Source organism: Mus pahari, chromosome 21 (genome assembly GCF_900095145.1).
Source record: "Mus pahari chromosome 21, PAHARI_EIJ_v1.1, whole genome shotgun sequence".
Lineage (NCBI taxonomy): Eukaryota > Metazoa > Chordata > Mammalia > Rodentia > Muridae > Mus > Mus pahari.
The window spans coordinates 38048266-38066964 of record NC_034610.1 but is presented as its reverse complement, the minus strand read 5'-3'; the positions used below and the strand labels follow the sequence as shown (position 1 = coordinate 38066964).

General features: G+C 43.5%; 1 protein-coding gene across 9 annotated transcripts in view; it reads right to left on the bottom strand.

Annotated features, from left to right (window-relative positions):
* Positions 1–18699, bottom strand: part of Hivep2 (human immunodeficiency virus type I enhancer binding protein 2) — a 190249-nt gene that overhangs the window by 132527 nt on the left and 39023 nt on the right. For 4 of the 9 annotated variants that reach the window (XM_029532980.1, XM_021220971.2, XM_029532987.1 and 1 more), the window contains exon 2: positions 18181–18254. The exons of 4 other annotated variants lie outside the window; for them this stretch is intronic. The gene's annotated coding sequence lies outside the window, so the exon portion shown is untranslated. Of the gene's footprint in view, positions 1–17440; positions 17552–18180; positions 18255–18699 lie in introns of all 9 variants that reach the window. One more of the 9 variants, XM_029532981.1, reaches the window with a different exon arrangement.

Below are 18699 nucleotides of genomic sequence, written 5' to 3'. Positions count from 1 at the left end.
TGATAGGACCACCCACCCACCCACCCACAAATCTGCAAGAAACGCAGAGACTGAGGAAATGGCCAACCAATAACCAGCCCAACAGGAGACCCATCCCATGGGCAAGCACCCATCCCTGACACTATTAATGATGCTCTGTTATGCTTGCAGAAAAGAGCCTAGCATGTGGTCCTCTGAAAGGCTCCACCCTGCAGTTGACTCAGATACAGACACCCACAGCCAACCACTGGATGGAGCTGGGAGACTCCTATGGAAGCAAGAGTAGAAGGAAGGATTGTGGGCCCTGAAGGGAAGAGGAACTCCACAGGAAGACCAACAGAGTCAACTATCCCGGACCTTTGAGGCTTTCAGACTCTGAACCACCAACCAAAGACCTAGGCCTCCCCACACATGTGTAACAGATGACCTTCATGTGGGTTCTGAACAGCTATCCCAAAAGCTGTGGCCTGTATGTGGGATTTGTTCTTCTAGTTGGACTGCCCTGTCTGTCCTCAGTGGGAGAAGAAGCACCTAGCTTCAAAGAGACTGGATGTGTGAGGGTTGGGGGATACCCAGGAGCCCCACCCCCTCAGAAGAGAAGGGGAGGGGTGGGTAAGCATTGTGGGAGGGGGTGACTGGGAGGGGGACAGTGAAAGGGAAGTAAAGTGAATAAGTAAAAATAATTATAATAATAAATAAAATTAAATTTTAAAAAAATATCCCCTCCACATAGGATGAGGAGGGTTTCTTGGTGCTCTTCTTACAGTTTTCGAGGCAACTGGTTATTGTCATTAAACTTCAGCTAACTTTGAAGAACACCTTCGATGGAATTTTTTTTGAACTCTAGTTCCGACTCTAGAAACCCACTTTCAAGTCGCAGAAGAGTAAACCCAAGGGTTTTTGATTTGTGATTGCTTGTTTGAATTACATACAATTCTTCGTTCTCCACATGAAAAAGGAACGAAACAGCATTTCTATCACAAGTGCCCACGCCCCTACCTTCTCTCTCTGCCCTGTATTCCTCTCCTCTTACTTAGCTTCTAATCACCTGACTTGTGAAAAGTATTTTCCAGAAGTCACCACTGGACAAGAGCTCCAATCCTTGCTGGTTCAAATGATGGGTACCTCCTGTTCTATCTAAACATCAGCCACTGGGGTCGGGGGAGGAGCTGTAAATCCATGTCGTAGGGCGATTAAGACAGTGCACTCGGGGTCATACTTAACAGTGTTAAGCAATTACCAGCTTGTTGCCATTATCATGGCTGCTGGAAGATGCTACATGCTCACTGGTGACATCAGACCTATAAGGTAAGAGCTTTTCAGCTCCTAAACCCTCCTAAACCCAGGTAAGACCCTGAGTGAGCCCGTCCTGTAGCCACCGTCAATAGAATGGGTAATTTTAGATACAGGGTCCAATTGTCTACAATGCTCCCTTGTCCTCAACTGTGCAATGGCTGATGGTAAGTGCAAAGCATTTTTTTTTTTTGGGGGGGGGGGTTGGAGACAGGGTTTCTCTGTATAGTCCTGGCTGTCCTGAAACTCACTTTGTAGACCAGGCTGGCCTCGAACTCAGAAATCCTCCTGCCTCTGCCTCCCGAGTGCTGGGATTAAAGGCGTGCGCCACCACTCCCGGCTAGTGCAAAGCATCTTAATTCACAAAACTAAAGGATCCTCCTACTGAACTTGCTAATGGCCCGGGAAAGTAGAAGAATCATGTATCACACAAAATACCTTCTGTTTCCCAAGAATGAGCTCCACCTTAAGCAGGTCTTTTGATTTTTTTCTGACATGTCAGTATTAGGACCCTTAACTGTAGGTACTTTGAGGGGTTTCTACATATTCCTTAAACAACACAAGTGTCATGTGACATTATCTAAGAAAATAAAGTTGCTATACTGCCTCAGTGTTGTAGTTTGCTCCTAGTGTTCTGTGACTCTGCCCCAATGGCAGCAAGTTTAGTCGATGGATTGCTTTGGGAGACAAGGGGCAAGCCTGGGCTGAACACAGAACCTTCTGGAGTCCCCTTCCTTAAGTCTCACTTCCAGTAAGGAGAACACACTAACCAGGGACCTCCTTCAGTGGCTCTGACCCACGCCGAGAAAACAGTCACTTACCCTATACTCAGACTGAGCGTCTACAAGCAATGAAAGTGTCTCCATAGAAACCAAGTACACAATGGCATCCACTCAAGGTGCAGGATCTATCTGCTTTAGTAGAAAGGCCATTTGCAGCCAAGATCTTGCTTTAACTTAGGTTTGATCATCAGCCCCATACCAATCATACCTTTAGAGCATCCCAATACTGAGGATTACAGAAATCCTCCCACAGGGAGAGGGAAAGCGGGGCTGAGGAGGAAGGGCAGAGCTACATGTGTAGTTATAAAAATGCCAAAGCAGATTCCATGCTATGCTCTGCCAAAAAGAGAAGAATTACTCTTACCCATCAGCAGGCAGTCTCAAAATTATATTCTCTTTTCCAAATAGAAGCCGTCATCAGACTACCAAAACAACGAGGCTATCCCGCCGAAACTCAACTAGTTCTTTCTTATATGGCATAAGCACAATGCAATCAAGGGACAAGCAGCTATTCCCTCCCACACAAATTATATTCTTCTGTGAGATGTATTTTTTAACGAAAAATGCACAGCCCTCCTCCGTGTTTGGTTCTGCACTCCCACTCCTCCACATAAAAGCATACATTCATTTTAAAGAAAGGGAGAACTGTATACCTCCTTAGAACATCCCCCACACCACAGAGCACAGGAGAATGGAAGCATATCCTACCCCTCAGATGCATCTTTCCACACACTGTCACTCCTCAAAAAGCAAATCAAGCTGCCAGTGGCACCTGGGAGATACTTCAATGGAATCAACCAAGAGTGGGCTTCACCCATGTTTAAATGATTTCTTTCTAATCAGATGCATTATGAAAGCTTAATTCATTCTATTACCAATGACTCAAAAACCCATAGCTCTGAATTTCAATCTCTCATAAGTTTCAAGCGATAAGTTGCTTGCTTGTGAGTCACCCTGCTTCTCCAAGGAGCGAGTTCTCACAGGGAAAGGAAAGTGTTTTGGTAGGTGAGCTTTGCCATGGCACCCGTCTATCTTTCCTTTCTCCTACAGTCATTCGAATTTTAAATGACCAAAACTGAAACAATATGACTTGGCAGGTGATAGATTTTTGCCATTAGGAGGTCTCATGTGAAAGGAAGAGACAAAAATAATTACAAAATGTCCCATGCCCACTTTATGGAACAGAATGAAACCAAAGAGCTATGAACAAAATCCTTCCAGACAGTTTTTTCGCCCCACACTTATTTCTCGGGGTACCAGAGGCAGAGATTATCTCCTAATTTGGTTCCTAGGAAGCAAACTATCAGGAAAGTTGTTGCAGTAAGACTGATAAGGCTACATTAAGAGAAAATGCCCTTATTGTGGAAGGGGTGGTGTGGGGGAAATAGCAAAATTGGTAAGCAAAATCAGTAATTTCTTTTCATAGTGGAAATCGTCTTAAAAGACCAGAAAAGTAATTCTACCTAAATGAGTAAATGTTATAATTGCATTTCAGCAAAAAGAGTGTTTACATTTTGTCTAATTGGCATTTAAAGAAACCAAAATCATCACCAGAAAGATTGCCACCCACAGAGGCAGCCTAGTTAGTGTCTCCTGCCTCACATGTGACCCCCACCCACCTGCTTAAGACCCGCCTTCCTTCACTCCACAGGAAATTGGGAATCACTTCTGCAAACATGTAGCAGGAGGAAATGATAAAGACAGGAAGATAAAGAGGAGGAAAGAAGTGGTGGGGAGACAGACAGACAGACCGACCAACCACTTGGGAGAGAGCACACACAGCTTTTTAGATATTGGGGCCAATCTGGCTACCGTTCAGTAATCTTACAAATTCCTGTGTGTTAATTATAATTCATTTCTACACATATACACAAATGTACGGGTCTCCTCCATAGCTTGTCAAAATAAGGTGCAGGTTAAAACATGAAACCAGTGCCACATGGATAGCCAACTAAACTGAACACAAGATTCTTATCACTGTGCCTACTCAACATCTTAAAATTTAAAACCTCTGCTCTTATTCGTGGCTAAAAACAACAACAACAACAACATCAACAATTCAGCTGCTCAAGGATCTTTCCAGCGGATTTGGAAGGCAACCCCTTAACTAATTAAAGTGTCCTATGCAGCTCTATCCAACCCGGAGTTGCCACCCCCTTCCTCCAGCTGCCCACAGCGGGGGTTCTAACTATCCACTTTCTCCAGTCCCGGAAATGCATCTTTCCCCACAGGCAGCCAGGGAGAAGAGCTAAGGAACCAGCTGAGCCAGGGATTTGTCTGTTCACAAAAGGAATTCCCCTCCCTTCCCCTCTTTCTCCCTCCCTCTTCTTCTTCTGGCCCTCCCCCGTCATCACTGGTGAATAATATCCCTCACTACCTGCCTTGATCAACACCGTGAGCCCCTGTCTTCAGGCATGCAGGGAATTTAACAGCCTGGAAATTCCTGTTGTCCACTCGCTGAGGTCACAGATAAAGCTAAACAACAGCCGTGGTTCCCATCAATCATAAGTCACTCGCTGGGAGAATGTATGGAAGGAGACCTGATGTAAGCGAGTCACCAGAGAAAATACCCACTGATGACGCATATCCAGGCATAAAAATAGTCACAGGGCCCTCAAAGGGATTATTCAACAGCCTACATTTAGACTTTCTTACAACAGACCTGAAGTCAATATGCCACAGTAAGTGGCTGAAGTTTAAGTTCAACAGACAGAACCAAGAATAGTTGCTTTAAGCATGCTCCCACCGTAACAAGCTGTTTAGTAAATTTTAGCATCTCTTTCTGAGCATCAAACAGTACCAATCAGCCATCTCACAAAATGCCACAGCATCGTCAATTCTATTCACAACTTTCAAAGCATAATTTCTGCTTATAACACATATGGCCTGAGAACATTAGACTCAAGCAGTCCGGAGATACGTAGTCGCCACAGGAGATCCATGCTTCCTGAATTGACGGTAGGAAAATAATAAAAACTGCAGTTATGCATCCTTTGTCTCTGGAAAACACGCTTTTAATTGGAAATTTAAAACTTAATAACAAGGTACACCAAAGAAGCTGGCATTTTGCTCACTGTCTTTGCAGTTATAATTGTTCAGAAGTGGTTGGATCATTTATAGGAATAATTATAGTGTGTGTTACATACACCTGCTACATGTGGAACATTTATGTGCTCATTAAGATTAATAGCTCATGAGCAGGACCACTGTTCAACAAATGGGTTCATGAAAGTAAGAAATGATAATATCTTAACCAAGCAAGTGACAAGATATTAATGATGGCATAAAGCCTGGATTGTTAGGTGGTGGTGGTTGTTATTGAAAAATAACTTTTTATTTGTATCACAATTGTACTAATATTCAAGTTATTTGTTCCTTTCTCATCCTACTCAAGCATATGCACAGCTTGCTACCGGCAGAACTTGCAGATCATCAAAGGCTGGATTTTGGCACATTTTCTATCTGAATATCTAAAAATGTTCCTGTCCAAGTTTCCGTTAAGCAAATGTGTCGCCACGGTGAACAATGAAGGAAACTGGCTATGACAGAGCCTAAAATTCATCCTCGGGATTTGAACACCTCTCCTGCTTGCTCCGTCGTCGTCCTCCTCCTTGTTAGCCTTACTTGTCAATTCTCCTAATAATGCCAACTTCCATTGCTGTCATGCAAATTATCAGCCATACAGAACGAATCTGTGACGGAGTGTATCTCCTGTACCTAATGTTACAGGCTGCCCTGCCTACACAACTAGCAAAGGGCTCTTAGCAACAAGGCTGTCACTCTGACAGAGTGTTCCGGGCTTTCATTTAGAAGTGCCTGACTTCTCTGGAACAGCAAAGGTGACACCTTTCTCTACCGGTAAGCTCTCCACCACTTTCCTCAAGGATGATAGCAGGGCTATAAATACAGGTGAAAATTATTTTTAGTTCAAAGATTTTTCACAGAGTGCTCGAATTTCTCTCCTATGCATATGTGTCAACAGTATGTGGCCTAGTTTACAGAACCTAAATGGACATGTTCACGGGTGCCCCCTAGTTGAGAATCACTAAGCAATGTGGGAGAAACACATGTGCACCTCCACCAGTTAATTCATCCATATTGCAGCGGTCTACACAGCTCAAGCAATACCATCTGTATAAGCTGTGAGGCAAGGGGGCAAACGAAACACAGAGTAGGTCCTCCTTTCACAGAACTCCAGTTTGTTTTCTATGATAAACAATAAAGAAAATTTAAGAAACAAAACATAAATAAATAATAAGATGAGACACAATCCGGTTTTTATATTAATTCTATAAATACTGACTCAGAAACCAAGATGATATCCACTAATTTTATACAAGCTCTTGGCTTTTAAATAGCTCAAAATGAGCTAAAGGACTCAGAACTATCCAGGTGTCATGTACTTCAGACATGACAGCCTTCAGTCATGCTGGCCTATGCATGGGCAAGTCAACTAATGGCAAGTTCCTTATGAGCCTTGTTTCCAATCGCAGGGAAACAGCACCTGTCAACCCAGGGAACAAGACTGAATCCCATAAGCTATTCCTCCTCATACCTGGTTTTAATAATTCCATATCCATTATGGAATTAAACTTGTTACCAGCAAAATATTTCTTCTTGTAAGGAAAGGGAACTTGCAAACTTACAGATTAGAAACTACAGTATCTGGATTTCTGAGTTCAAGGCCAGCCTGGTCTACAGAGTGAGTTCCAAGACAGCCAGGGTTACACAGAGAAACCCTGTCTCAAAACAACCAAACAAAAAGGAAACAACGCTATCACAATGGGATTTATATTTCAACTTGCGACATCACTTCCTGCATTATGTACAGCAACTAAGAGCTTAAAGAAAGCACAGCTGGGGTTGGAGAGATAACTTAATGGTTAAGCACATTGGCTGCTCTTCCAGATGACCCAAGTTTGTTTCCCAGAACCCACGTGGTGATTCTCAACAATCCATACCATCCAGTTCCAAAAGATCTGGAACCCTTTTCTGGCCTCCAAGGACACCAAGATCACAGGTAATGCACAGGCATGCATGCAGGCTAAACACTCCTAAAGATAAAATAAATAAATAAATCTTCAGCAGGCATGGTGCTACACATCCCAGCACTCAAGAGGTAGAAGGTTCTCTATGAGTTCAAGGCTGGCCTGGTCTATAGAGTGACCTCCAGGCCAGTCAGAGCTACACAGACAAGACTTTATCTCAAAATAAAAACAAGGAAATATATAAATAATAAAAACAAGTAAAAGTATAGCTTCAGTGTTTCAAATGCCAGTGTACAGCTTAGAACGCAATTGATTTTATCTTCTGAAACAATTTTTTAAAAAAAATAACCTAACCTAAGATCAGATTATTTAACTCTCTGTATAGAACTGAATGCATGGTGGGAGGCATAAACCAGCATACCATAAAAGCAATACAGGGGGATCAATCCTTCTTCAGCGTTAGACTCTCCAGAAGCCATTTCTAAGTTTATCGTGGAGTGGTTAGTCTTGGTAGGCTTAGTAAAAAGCTTAGGAGATTAGCAGAACATAGTTCTGTGTGTCTCTGAAGAGATGTTTCGAGAGACAGTTACCTGGTGGGAAGGATCTGCCTTGATGGTGGATGACATCGTCTGGTAAACTCAAGGTCCCCGTGGAACAAATGAGAAAAGCTGACAGGCATTCTTCCCTCCCCCACTTCCCAGGCACCCTGACTTCTGCCCCACCTTCCATGCACGATGGACTAAAACATCTCTAATTAGGAGCAAAATGAATCCCCCCTCCTTTAGAAGCATTCCTCTTAATAAGTGTCACCACAGTGGAAGGCTGACATAATCCTATAAATCACTAATGGGAAACGATGATAAGAAATCTTACTATTCAACTATATCGACAAGAGGCAAAACATGTTGCCCTTCAATATACCATGCTTAACCAAGAACAGATAGATAGTTTATACTAAAGGGTTAATTGTCCCTGTGAGTAGAACCTTGTTTTTAATTTTTTTTAATTTTTTGGGGGGTATACTTGAAATACTTCATTGCTTAATAGCAGCCTTTTTAATGGGGCAAATTATATTGCTAACTGGACGTTATGGAGTGAATTCAATTAAGTTGCTGTCTTCTTTTCTAACCTGAAATGTACATATTAAACTCACACACACACACACACACACACACCTGTCACCCTACCTCACTTCCTATGATAAGGCCAAACCTTCAAGTACCAATAGTGAAGGGTGAGTTACGCTTACCCCAGCCTTAACCCTCAGCTCCCACACTTCATCACCACACTAGCCAATTTGACCAAGTTTCCTCTCTTTTGTCTGTCTTCTAAACTTCACTGCAGTGGTCTCTGTTTTAGCTTTCACTGTTCCTCTTTGAGTAAACACATCAATTATCCCTAAGTTCGCCCAAACCACACTGTACAGAAATGTACAGAACCAGGAGTGAGTGGGTTTAATGAATCCCAAAGCTGACTACGACATGCATTCCATTAAACTTCTCAACACAGCCAGAAAGACAGCTTAGCTGATAAAGGCACTTGCCAAGAACCCAGAGGACAAGAGTTCAATCTCTAGACCCAGCGTGGTAGAAGGACAGAATAGAAGCCTGGAGATTGTCCCCTGACCACCTCTGCACAAAGGCTGCAACACACACCCACACCCACACACACACACACACACACACACACACACACACACACACACGCACGAATACACTCGTACACAAAATAGGAAGTTCTGTAAGGACCTTTCAATGGCCCTGGGTGGTCAAGTGTGAAGTCTTGTATCGGTAATCACTTGCACTGCTGTAATTATTAACTCTGCTGTCTAACCACCTGTTTGCTTTTGAACTTTCTGATAGCAGAGGCTACTGTACCCTTTAGTTCCCCCAACCCCCAGCAGAGTATCTGACACATCTGTGGAACTGATGTAGATCGAACGATAGGGTCTCTGGTCTCAGTGTTGACATTATAACTCTTCAAATGACCCAGGTACAAATTATCTTTTTTTTTTTATTTTTTTTTTTTGGGGTCAATTGACACAAGATAAAAGATATTGAGAAGATTGAAGATTGAACCACAATTGAGAAAAATGCCTCTTCACGGAGACACTAGCCTATACACAAGCCAGTGGGATATTTTCTTAATTGGTGATGGATGTGGGAGGGCCCAGGCCCACCCTTAGGCAGGTAGTCCTAGGGTGTGTAAGACAGCAGGCAGAGCAAAGCACTAAGCTGCAATCCTCCGTGTCCCTGCTTCAGTTCCTGCCCTGACTTCCTTTGATGAATTGTGACGTGGAACTGTGAAAGAAATAAGACCCTGCCCTCCTCCAGGTTGCCTTTCATCATAGTGTTCTACCTACCACAGCAATAGAAAGAAAATTATGACATTATGCAATGATATAACTTCTGGGAATCTTGAGTTCTCCATCTACAAAACAGAGTGAAGGTAGAATGGGATCACTAAATTATGCCCCTGCTGTAATAGCTGGCACCTTGGAGTGTATTCAGCATAGGAAGCAATGGCTACAACATAGGCATGCAACACATTAAATTCCTGCCTCCATCTCAGCCTCCACCTCCTCCTCCTTCCTCCTCCTTCCTCCTCCTCTTTTTTCTTCTTTCCTTCTTCTTCTCCCTCCTCTTCCTCCTCCTTCTCCTCCTCTTCTTCCTCCTCCTCCTCTTCCTCTTCCTCCTCCTCCTCCTATTTTGAGACTAGGTCTTTCCATGTAGTCCTGGCTGTCCTGGAATTCACTACATAGACCAGGCTGGCCTTGAACTCACAGAGATTTGCCTGCCTCTGCCTCCTGAGTGCTGGGATATTAAAGGTGTGCACCATGATGCCTAGCAACAGAACGTTTCTTCCTCCCCATGTACAAATACATACGTTTATTGGATGTCAGCACACTAACACATGCCCATACACCTGTGCTGTTCAATGCACTTGACACCGCCTAGTATGACTATGGAATTCATTCATTTAGAATCAACAGCCCCAAGGTACTGCAGAGCTACCACCCTGATACAAGGGGAGCCCCATTATGTACCCGACATTCCCCCTGTTCACCAAATTAGTCATGTTCACAGGCATTCAAGTGTCAGTGCTTTTTAGAGTATATGTCTTCACTTATGAACTCAATGCTGCCCCTTCTGTTTGGAAAATCAAATGGTATGGCTGTAGCCCTTGCTCCCTATGCAAATGTACTCTGGCATGGGCAGAAAGTACTGGACACAACGTCAGAGGATCATGTGACAGAGGCCCAGGACATCTTCTTCCAGTAAGTTCTTTAAAGACAGAATTTTACAAAGCTAATACAGTCCCTCACTTTAGGTGACTACATCTTTTTTTTTTGGGGGGGGGAGTTGATTTTTTCGAGACAGGGTTTCTCTGTATAGCCCTGGCTGGCCTCGAACTCAGAAATCTGCCTGCCTCTGCCTCCCAAGTTCTGGGATTAAAGGCGTGCGCCACCACGCCCGGCCAGGTGACTACATCTTAAAGTACTTGTTCTGCCCACTGTCTCAGGCTCTAAGTTCACTGCAGTCTGGTTCCCTTGGACAACAGGGTACCAGTTTTGGAGCAAATGAGTATGTGAATGAAGGAGATGGACCAATATGATACAGAGACACAGACCACAGCAGCAAGTGCACAGAAATCAGGAGGAAGCCCCAGCTCTCAGGTTCCCCTCTCAGCTCCGCTTTCTGTAGGAAGGAAACATTTGACCTCCCATCTGTCAGAGATTACTACTTTAATTACAGTTCCCGACTCTTCTATAATAATGATTAAGTAAGAGAAACCAGACACATAAAGATTACTGCAAATGGTTTAACTGAGAGTCATAAAAATAACGTCTAACTCTCCAGCCCTGTGTTATTAGAGAACGATGTCCTATGAAGAAGCAGAGCATCATGCGTATGTCTTACTGATTTGAGTACTTGTCTATAGGGAAAGTTCAAGCTCGAAATAATTATAGGAATGGTTGCCCTTCCATCTATAAACTCCAGTTAAAGGACACACGGGTTCATTATATTCATTACCTGGGGTGTACGGTCTTTGTCTGTCACCAACCCAAGACAATGTTTAATAGGCTCTTACGTATATGACCTATCTCCTTAATGACACCAGAGGTACAGGGACTGCCAACCCTTTGATGAATTCGAGCAGTAGTAACAGTTCACTTTTGTTCTGATGATTTTCAGCTCATGGGTTACTTTCCCCTTTAGTCATAACACCATCTACAGGACAACTCCAAGACAGGCTGAGAATTTTATCTCCAGCATTCAGGAAAGTACATTGATAGGATCAGTCTACAAAGCCATTGAGCTCACTGTCTGTCACCAGCTCATACTTCTTATCTCTACACTACAGAAACGGCCGAATGATCCAGGATTCTAAAAGAAACCCGTATTTCATTCACTAGTTCTTCTTATTAGAGAATGCACCATATGCTGTTTTAATCATATGCATGTGCATATGGGCATAATTACTAATACATCAATTAGTGTTTTTGAAACGTGTTCTCAGCCACACTCACACAGCAATTCTTTGTGATACCTTACGCAGCAGGTGTGTCGTGTAGCGCAATTTCCATTTAGCAATAAAATTCGGGGGCGGAGAGAAATCTTGACTCTTGACCGTGTTTTCATGACAGAAAGGAATGCTCTAGGTACTTGGGCTTCATGTTCAGATCTACTTCCAACCAGCTAGGTAATTCCATGGAATTCACCCACCCTCTCTGGACCTCCCCTGCCTTCTACACAGAAGATGACTAAGTGACTCACAGATACACCTTTGCAAAAAGGTTCCATCCTTTGCAACTTGCCGCTAGGCAGCATCCTTGAAACAAGACCCTAGATGGTAAAATCGTTGCTGAATCTTCGTTTCATGTCATGCACTGGAATGTCCCTTATGACACCTCCTACAGGGAGGATCTACAGGATCCACAACTGAAAAACTGGACCTAATAAAGGAGTTCATTCTGGTTGGTTGGTCGGTTGGTCTTTATGGAGCATTAGAACGTATTTTATTCTTGGATCTCTTGGCTGGGCCCAACCAGTAAAATCAATCCTCTAGAAGAAAGACCATGAGGATCACGCATGTGCAGACAGGCTCTGGGGTCTAGGGACAAGGTTGTGTCCTCATGCGACCTCTTCTTCTAATCTAGCACCTTCGCCATCCCGAGTGGCTGACCCTTGTGTTGGTGAGCTTGGACTACTTTCATTTCTGTGGTCAATGAACCAGTACACAACCCCAGATTACAGGAAAGCTTGGTCCTTATGCTCAGGTCCTAGAACGGGGCTGCAATTAACCTAGAGCAACTTACGTAACCCACTCTAGAAGTCTTCCACAGTGAGCAAGGAGGCAAGTCCAAGGGAAGACGAGTCCAGTTGAGGTCCCCTTGGCAAAGGGTGGGACATACGAGCACGAATCAACACAGAGTGCCTCTGTTGTCCCAGAGAATGTTCTCCCTGCATCCCTACAGTGGAGACTGGGCATGAGCAACCTGACCCCTCGAAGAGTCTTCCAAGCCTGGCAGTAACCCGAGATGCTCTAAGTTATTTTTGCTGATGGCTTTCGGTCCTTAAAGGGACTGTGTTCTGAGTACACATATCTGGACAGGGGATGCAAAATAATGGCAAGACAGACGGGATAAGCCCTTTCTCAGTAAAAAGCAGTGCATAAAACCAAAGAGCAGATAAATGTGAAGGTAGACAGTGAACGTCTTCAGGCCCTCTCCAAGGGATCAATTAGTCATCTTATGGGGAAGCATCCCCATTTTAAAATGTGAAAACGTTAAATAGCAAGGAATCCTATTGGCTTGAAATGTAAACAGATGGCAAGTTCTACGCAAGGCTTTGTCCTCCATGAAAGCCTACTACTACTTACACAGGGAAAAGGGAAGAGAGATTAGAGCTGGAAACCGTGCCAGGATTGACTCCACAATATAACAAGCATAATTATTGCATTGCACAAAAAAAAAAAGTTGCAAAGTTCAGTGAGAGTTCATAACACGCCCAAAGCTTGCATGACATGGCTGTTACACGCATGAACACGGCAGTCACAGTTACCTATACAAGACCTGAAACAGATCAAATCAGTTAAAGTTTCCAGCGTGGAGTAAGGAGTGGCTTCCCAGGCACCACTCCTACTGCATAGCTGTGCTATTCCTTTTGGTTTTGGTTTCTGTGGGAGAGAGAAGTTTGTTTTGTTTTATCAACTTGACACAGATAGAGTCACCTGGGAAGAAGGAACCTAAATGAAGGACTTGTCTCCATCAGATTGTCTGTAAACATGGTATATGTACTATGGGGGGAGGGGGTGTAGTTTTTTGATTGATGCTTGATGTGAGAAGGTCTCACCTACTGCTCTTGGAGCTGCCTCTGGGCAAGTATACCTGGGTTCTGTGAGAAAGCAAGCTGAACAAATAAGTAATGTCCCTCCGTGGTCTCTGTTCTATTTCCCCCAGATGCCAACCTTGAGTTCCTGCCCTGACTTCTCTGGATGATGAATTATGACCTGGAAGTATAATATAAAAACAAACAAACAAACGTGCCTTTCCTCCACAAGCTGGCCCTTGTCTCCTTTATGACTGTAAGAGGAGAGTACTAACTACCACAGGAGCTGTGGCAGGTAATGACTGGGGGCGGTGACTGGGGGCAGTGACTGTTCTTTAGTTGGGAGATGGCTGTTGCTAACACTATCCATGCCCCAGTGAATAACTCCACATTTGGACAGCACTAATGGGCTCAGTGGTTTGTCTGTTGTTTGTTAAGATTATATTACGTTGGGATGGAGACATGTTAGAAGGGATGGGTTGAAGGGATGAAATGGGGATAGATATGACTAAGATACATTGTGTAAAGGTATGCTTTTTTCTGAGTAATATATTTAAAGTATTATTTCAAAAGAAAAGAAGTCGGGTAGCTGATGAGTGCGGATCTCTTCCACTGTTCTCTCAACAGAAATAGCTCTGATTCAAACAGCAGACACCCACTCGAACAAACAATTCTCGTGAAACAACCAAGCCGTTCCTCCTCCTTTTCCATCTTCCTACACTGACCAGAGGGACACAGGAATAATCCAGGAATGGGGGGGGGGGGGAGATCAAGTCATAAATTGCAAGGATTATAAACCTGCTGGTGGCCTTGCCCAAGGGGACACTACAGATAGAAGAAGTTCAGAGGAAATGACTGACACCAAAGGGCGTCAACTTCTTTTAGAGACCCCATGAGATCAATATATGTGAGATGTTTTGGCCTGGAGCCAGGCATATAGACGCCCCTTAGTAAATGTGTTGCTGATACCTGGGCTCTCCGTATTCCCACTCAGCAGGTGTGGGATTCAGTTGATCTTGAGCTCTGAGCATGTGGAATCACTAGGAAACCGGCTACTTGTTGAGGAACGTTTACAGTGTCATCTCTCGCACTGAGAACTTTGTCGGGCAAGGGCCTGCCTCTCCCCTGGAGATGAGAGAACAGAAGCCCAGAGGTGTTGGTAAGTCCTGTCTAGTACAGTGTAGAGCAGGAATCTTAACCTGGGTCTGACGTCCAAGCCTGGGCTCTCAGTTCCATCCTCTCTGTTGGAGAATGAATGGAGGAAGGGCTTTGGGAAGGGAGGTGCAGAGTGACCCCCCAGGCCCACTTGTATTCTATCCCAGCTAACTGTGCTCTTAGCTCAGCCCTTCCCAAGCTCTACCTTCCAGCCATGGTCTCCCTTGTATCCTTTTGTTATAATCTCTGCAGGAAGTTAACCATCCATTATCAGACTGGCGGTTATTCTGCAGAGAATGAGGTTTTCTGTAATCCTATTAAAATTACATTATTATAAATAAGTGTTCATGGCTGAGCCATCAATCTTCAGCAATGCAAATGGAAGATCATATAAATCATGCCAATCTGCACAGATGCAGAGCATCTTATAGGTCATAAAGCATCTTTACAAATATTTATTGATTTAATCTTCCTGACGACTCAGGAAGATGGCAGCGAGCCTGTCTCTCTCGGGTGAAGAAATCAGCTCTGTATTGGATAAGTTGCATACCATCCAAATAATCAATCGGAACTAGCATCATCCCTTGAATTGCCAGATTTTCTGATATCTACTTATCTGCCCCATCCATTTTATCACCTGTAACTGTGGACAAGGCAGCAGTATTCTTTCTGGTATAATGTGCTATTTCTCTCTCAGCACAGCCCAAGTATTATTACCCAGATGAAAACAACCTGATAGGATCCCATCCTATCCCAGAACTTGAGAGAAGCTTCAGGAGAGAAGAAGCCATGTCTTAAGCTTCATGAAAGCCCAGAGCACAGTCTGCGCATGAAAGCATAAACGGGTAGAGATTTTAACTGACTAAAGCTCAAAAGAACTATAACTTAATAAAATTACATTACACACACACACACACACACACACACACACACCATCCTTGAATAGTCTATTTAAAATTGTATGTGTTTTAAACAGAGGCTATGACAATATAAGCTATATTTCAGGATAACACTGAGTGTCCACACCGCACACTGGGCTATCTCAAGGATTTTACTCATACTAGATTATCTCGGGAACAAGTCCACACAGGCACTGGCACGTCTCTCACTTTACAGAGGAAAAAAACTGACGGAAGTTAACTTTCCCTGGGGTATAGCTGGTGAGTAGTGGGTAGTAGTTGGAGCTTGGTGACATTCAGAGTACATGTTTGTAACTGTTCTACTGACCCGTCCCCACGGACTGAATATCAGACATTGCCCTCAAGCCTCACTGAAGTCTCACAATGGCCCAGCAACAGACTTACACTCATAGAAACTGGTGGTGGCCTGGCCAGTTGCAGTTCAATATTCTAGAGTATATAAATCAACCCAACTGTATTGCTGACAACTACCTTATTCCATGGACAACACTCATCCTGTAACAAGTGAAAAAGTTGTTGAAAACAAAAAATTGAAAATTACGGTTACATTTTGCTTTCGATAATTAAAACTTTGGCTTTACAGCCCATTAACCTTGTCATTGGCCACACTTTATTTTCACCACATACAATCTCACAGCCTCGGTGCTATTTTTCATTGGTTGTCTTTAAGTCATTTTATGTCCATCTAGCATCCACTGATATTTCCATTTTACAAAGAACTGTGAAGGGACATTTCCAAGGTCTTGAATTCTTAATTATTTTATTACCCTCCTAATCTATGTTTTTCATCGAATTTGACCATAAGTCCAATAGCATAGCTTCTGGCTCTAAGATCAGAGCACAGTGGCCATTCCAGGATTCTGCTTAACTGGCTCTCACCTCTCCCTTATTGCCTAACTGTCCCTCTTTGATGACCGCCCCTCTTGTCAGCATGTATAAAAAGGTTCCTGTCTGTGCATAAGTGTTTTCCGGCTTCCAGCTCTCCCACTGCCTAGCATCTTAACCCTCCTATGCATAGCCAATCATTCAAAATCCCAATCTTCAGCAGGGCATAAGGCATGGCTGCTGTTCCACCATAATTCCAGTGCTTGGCAGATCTTCCATAATACTTCTCTCATTTAACAGTGATGCTTTTAAAAGAAAGGCCACCATGAAAAGTGACAAATACTTTAGTGGGCTCATTATAAAACAGAGCAGCCAACAGTAAAATAAGTGTGAAAAGGACTCAACTTCATAAAGTACAAGACAAATGAAAGTCTCAAAAGACCACACTTTATATATGATCAGTAGATGGCCAGAGCGGGGCAACTGGAGCATTGACAAAGGAGGTGAGCTGGCACTCCCCTTCTAAAAAGGCAAGTGGAAGGAAATACTAGAATTGATACAGGCGTTCTTGAAGCAGTAACCCCACCCCTGGGCTATACCCTACAGATGTAAATTATGGTGTACACAGAAATCCTGATCATTGTACTCTTAAAGAACCCAAATTCATGGACGGTAAAATGTCTAAAGGATATTCGTACTATGGAATTCAGCGCTGTCATGGAAGCAAATGGCTGAAAAACACAGTATGAATTAATCTCATTAGCATATACTGGGTGAAATAAGCCAGACACACACCAAAGCAGAACATATGATGTCATAGCTATCAATTACAGGAACAGACAGAACCAAGACAGGCAGTGTGAAAAGTCAGGATGTAGCAACTCTTGGGTTCTACAGAGGCTAAACGGGGCAAGAGAGTGCCCTTAGATTGCTGAGCACACTCTAGATTTTGGTAGAGCTGATGCTCAACTTGTAAAACATTTTACAGCCCTTTCTGTCTGTTTTATTATATACACACATACACATACACACACACACACACACACACACACACACACACACATACACACACACACACACACACACACACACACACACACACACACACACACACACACAGTATTAGCAGGACTCAGAGACCTCAGCTTACTTTGCCACAAACCTACCCTGATCACCAGGCTTTGAATGCACTTGTGTACACATCTCTTCTGACAGAGGAGATGTTGCCATGGAGTCGAAGCGTCTGTAGCTTAGAGCAACATCCCGCTGTTGTACATCTACAGCAGAGGGAAGATTCAGTGTGGTGATGACTGCTCTTACATCTCAGCTTTTCTCTTCACTTGATGCTTCTTAACTTTGTGGTTCACCACCATTAAAAGCACCCAGTGAGCCGATTCTCGCTTTTCTAACATTCATACACCAATACTTGAGCACCTATGTGGTATAGGAGCTTCCCTCAGCCCTGACCCTTCTAGTAGGTGCTCATGATGGAACAGTACCCAGGGAAGCTTGTGAGAAATGAAAATACAAATAAATCCGTATTTAATAAGTACAGTGAGATACATACCAAATGCCTTGCAACTGGTAGGTGTGAACTCTGGCACAATAAATCTAAATATTATTATATTGCGATAATGACTTTTCAAGTGTGTTTCAAGAATCAAAATCATGTGCAGAATACATTTCCTAATATACGTATATGCCTCCAAGTTCCTTTTGGACCTTGTTTCAAAGCTCAGCTACTACCCTGCAGTTTGGACGCTAAGTAACAGAATCTGAGAAAGACACAGAGTGATCTCCCTGCACAAACAGTACCTCTAACCATAGCTCCCTTTTAGGCACAGCATCTGGACTTTTGCAAAAAGAAGCTCAAAGGAGTTAAGAAAAGTGAGATTGGGTTTCCTACCTGGACACCTGCTCCTGGTCTTAGTCACGACTTCTCATAACCTTGAGTCTCAATTCTCAGGTGAATTCCCCAATCTGCTGACAAGAAGTTTCGTATTATAACTCTTCCATCTACAGGGCATACATTAAAATGTGATTGTGAAAGCAACTGAAATAAATATTCAATCTACAGGTTTGACCTGTAAGAGCATAAACACATAGGAGAAGGAGAAGCTGTTTGTAGGTAACCCCTGCTGTGTCAAGCCACGTGGAGCACCTTAGTGCTCAAGAAAATAAAAGTCAGAAAATAACTCAAGATGCCAGGTACGGTGATGCACGATCTTAATCCCAGCACCTGGGAGGCAGAGGCAGGAGGATCTCTGTGAGTTCAAGGGCAGTCTGGACTACATACAGAGTTCCAGGCCAGACAGAGGACACAGAAACCTCGTGTGAAAGAGACAGACGGAGGGAGGGAGGGAGGGATGGAAGGAAGGAGGAAGAGGGAAGGAGACAGAGGGAAGGGAGGGAGGGAGGGAGGGAG